Below are 4,305 nucleotides of genomic sequence, written 5' to 3' on the forward strand. Positions count from 1 at the left end.
CAAGAATGCCTCTTCTTTCCCCAAGAACCTTGCTCACTTTAGAGTAATAGATGGTAGATGTTTAATCTAAAAGTTTCTTTTTCACAAGATCTATATCTCTAAAATTTTGTGTCTCCCATGTGACTTGTTCTTCTGCACTACTGAATAACCTTCAAAGAACCAACTGTACATTCTTTTATCACAAGATTGTAAATGGCATTTAAGCAAAAAAACTCTTCCCATTAGCCGCAGCATTTTCTCTAAAATTGACTGCCTGTTGCAAATGTCTCTCTCTCTTTCTCTCTTAATAAATAGTTGATCTCTTTAATTGTCAGATCTTATTGTTTTTAGTACTAGAGCTATGCAAATGCCCAATAACAGTAGAATGGATAAATAAATATATTGTGGGAGAGTCACAAAATGTAATATTATCCACCAAGGAGAATGAGTGACTGACAACTACATGCAACAATATGGATGAATCTCATATGGTGTTGAGTAAACTGAGTCTACTATTCCTATTACATACAGTTTAAAAGTAGGTAAAACTAATTGATGGTGTAGAAATGAGGATACTGAGAGAGGGTCTTTATGAGATACTGAAAAAGTTCTGTTTATCTATTGGTTACACAGGGTGTTTTATTTCTGAGAATTATGGAGCATATATATTCATTCTGTGGGTGTATTCTTTTTTAATAAAACATTTTTAAAAAATAAAGAATAAAGGATTATAACCAAGCATGGTTTATTCCAGGAATGTAAGGATGATTCAGCAACGTTAGGAAATGTAATAATCCCCTATGGCCAACTTTTTCTAATTTTTATTTTACTCCTTAAAAAGAGGTTTCTCATTTGGACCTGTCATTCTCATTCAGATTATCATCTTCTTATGCCCATGTTAATGTAAATAATGATGGTAATGACAATAATGATTGCATGTCTGAGGCACTAATTCTTGATCCTATTGTAGTACCGTTTGAGTGCTTTGTGTAATACTTGGAAGTAAAAGTAAAAATCTGTGTTCTCAGGAAATAGTGGAAAAAGCATTACACATCATAACCAAGTGGCGTTTATATCAGTAATGCAAGGTTGGTTCAACATGCAAAAATCGATCGATGTAATACACCATACTAAGAGAATAAAGGAAAAAGACACATGATCATCTCAACGGATGCAGAAAAAGCATGTGACAAAATCCAACACCTTTTCATGATAAAAACACTGAACAAACTAGAAATAAAAGAGAACTTCCTCAACTGAAAAGAAGTCAGCTACAAAAAGCCTACAGTTAACATCATAGTTAATGGTGAAAAACTGAAGCTTTCCCCCCTAAGATCAAGAATAAAACAAGGGGCATGCCCAGGGGAGACTTAAGAAGCACCTAAGCTCACAAGAAGACTGCAGACTAATATCCTTAATGAATATACAGGCAAAAGTCCTCAACAAAATTCTAGGAAACAGAATCCAAAAGCATATTAAAAGAATTATAGGGAGTTCCAGGCAACATGGGGCTATAGACAGAAGCACCCGGCTGTGCCTCCACAGCAAAGATCTAAAAAACTAAGTCAAAGAGACACACGTCAATCCTGAAACCATAAGCATCAAATTAAGAGATAAAGAACTCAGCCAAGCACCAAATGGAATAAGAAATTGACAGAGAACAGAGAGCGAGGAGAGATACATGAAGAGGTCCCCTATCAGCTACTGCATCACGGATCTGCCATCTTGAACTCCTATCGGAGATCGGCAAACAGGGGGTACTAGAAAGCAGCTTCACGGAGTTTGCAGCAGGAGACAGAAAGTAACCAGTGATATACGCTTTCCCAACCCCCACCCTTCTTCACCCCCAGTGGGCCTCCTCTGCTTCTTGTGGCAACAGTCTCTCGGCCGGGAAACACCAGCTTCACCCTGATGTTGCTTGGCTTCCACCTGCCCACACTGGCCCACTCTCTGAGTGCCTTTTGTTGGCTGCTGGTGTCACTTTTTTCTGCTTCTTTAGATTTCTTCCTTACTCTCACCACCTGTCCCTCCTTTGTCTCAAATACCTGGCTCTGTGTGCCATCTTTGCTTCTTCCTAAAAGGCCGTGAAACACCACTCGACTGTGAAACTGCTTTCCGGCCTGTGCTGTCACACTGGTGGGACTCCCAGGGTTTTTTTGTTTGTTTGTTTGTTTGTTTATTCTGATTTATTTGTTTATTTGATTTCTTTTTTGTTTCTCGGCTTGGGATCCCCTTCTAGCTGGGCTACTGTGTGGCTTGGGAGCTACTCCCTTACTCTGCACAGATGCACAGTAACATCCCTGAGGGCATTTGTTTTTTCTTTTTTGATTTTTTGTTTTTGGTTTTTTGTTTGTTTGTTTGTTTCTTTGTTTTCTTCTCTCTCTTTTTCCCTTTTTGTCTTTCTTCATTTCCAGTTTCTCGTCTGTCTATACTTACCTTCTCTTCCGGTCTCCTGAATACCTGAAGCTGTGTGACACCTCTACCCCTTTTAGCCAGGCTGTACTTCATGGCATAGGAGCAACTTCCCCAGTCCTGGTGGGATTCCCTGGGTGGGGGGGAGGTCTTTTTTTTTCCTCTCTCTCTCTCTCTAATTTTTATTTATTCATCTTTTCTCTTTTATCCTTTTTCTTTTTCCTTTTTCTTTTTGTTTTTCTCCATTTCTCAGCCTCTCATCTCTCCACTCCAACAGCAAGCTCCCTTAGCACTCTTTTTTGTTTGTGTGTGTGTGTATGTTTTTGGCTCCTGTTCCTCTCTCCTGTCTCCCATACCCATCTTAGCTCCACACATCACAATCTCCCCCCTCCTTCCTGCACCATGCACTGAACATCACACTCCTAAGCAGCACAGGTATGGCCTACCAGAACTTTCCCTGCACTAATTCCTGGCCCACCCTGTCGGCCATAGTACATGCCACAAACGACTCATCCCAGCAACTCCCCTTCAGCTGGACCTGCCCTGCTGTACCATACCTGAGTGACTGACCCTGCCCATTGGAGAAGGAAGTGAAAAGTACCACAGCCACAGATGAGCAAACAACAAAGAACGCACAGCCTGCCTGCTGAGACATAACCAAATAAAACAAAAAAGCAGGAAGAAACAAACAAATCTACACTCAGTAAATGAGGAAAATAACTACTAAACATCTCAAAGACAGCAGATAACAAAACATATACAAACACAGGACAGAAGGGTTCCAGTAGGCATCCAAAATAAAACACCAGATGATCTTCCAGTAGAAGAAAAGATACTAGACCTAACTGATAGGGAATTCAAATCTCTAATATTCAGAATTATCCAACAGTTGAAGCAAAAAGCAGACAAAAATGAGGAAAAAATAGACAAATTCATGGAAAAGGCAGACAAATTCATGGAAAATACAGATTAAAAAAATGGAAGAATTCAAGAAAATAATACAGGAACAAAATGCTAAAATAAATGCACAACTAGAAATCATACAAAAACAACAATTAGAAATCCAAAATATAAACAACAAGATTTCAGAAATGGACAATGACATAGAAGGGCTGAGGAGCAGGTCTGAAACAGTAGAAGACAGGATCAGTGAAATTGAAGACAAACACTTGTATACAACTCTGCTTGAGGAAAAATCCAAAAAAAAAAAAAAAATGAAGAAAAATGAAGAAACCCTGAGAATTATGTGGGATACAATCAAAAGCAAAAATCTGTGAGTGATCAGAGCTCCAGAGCAGGGGGACAAAACAGAAAACACAGAGAGGATCATTGAAGAATTGCTGACAGAAAACTTCCCCAATATCATGAAACATGAAAAGCTGACTATCCAAGAAGTTCAACGAACTCCATATAGGATAGACCCCAAAAGAAAATCACCAAGGCATATCATAATTACACTCACTAAAGCCAAAGACAAACCAAGAATCCTGAGAGCAGCTTGAGAAAAACAAAAAGTCACATACAGAGGAGAAACAATAAGACTAAGCTTGGATTATTCAGCAGAAACCATGCAGGCAAGAAGGCAATGGGATGACATATAAAACCTTAAAAGAAAAAAATTGCCAGCCAAGAATAATATACCCTGAAAAACTCTCATTCAAATATGATGTTAAAATCAGGTTATTTCCAGATAAACAGAAATTAAGGGACTATGTAAAAACCAAACCAAACTTACAAGAATTATTAAAGGGAGTCCTTCAATCTGCGAACAAAGAACATCAGACCGCAGGCTGAGCCTAAAACTCAGGATTGTACTAGCCAGAATACGAACCTAGGAAATGAACTCTCAAGAACTATTCAAAACCAAAAGAATTACAACAGGGAACCAGAGAGGTTAATCTGTAAATGACAACA

This window comes from Trichechus manatus, unplaced genomic scaffold, assembly GCF_000243295.1.
Source record: "Trichechus manatus latirostris isolate Lorelei unplaced genomic scaffold, TriManLat1.0 scaffold00002, whole genome shotgun sequence".
Lineage (NCBI taxonomy): Eukaryota > Metazoa > Chordata > Mammalia > Sirenia > Trichechidae > Trichechus > Trichechus manatus.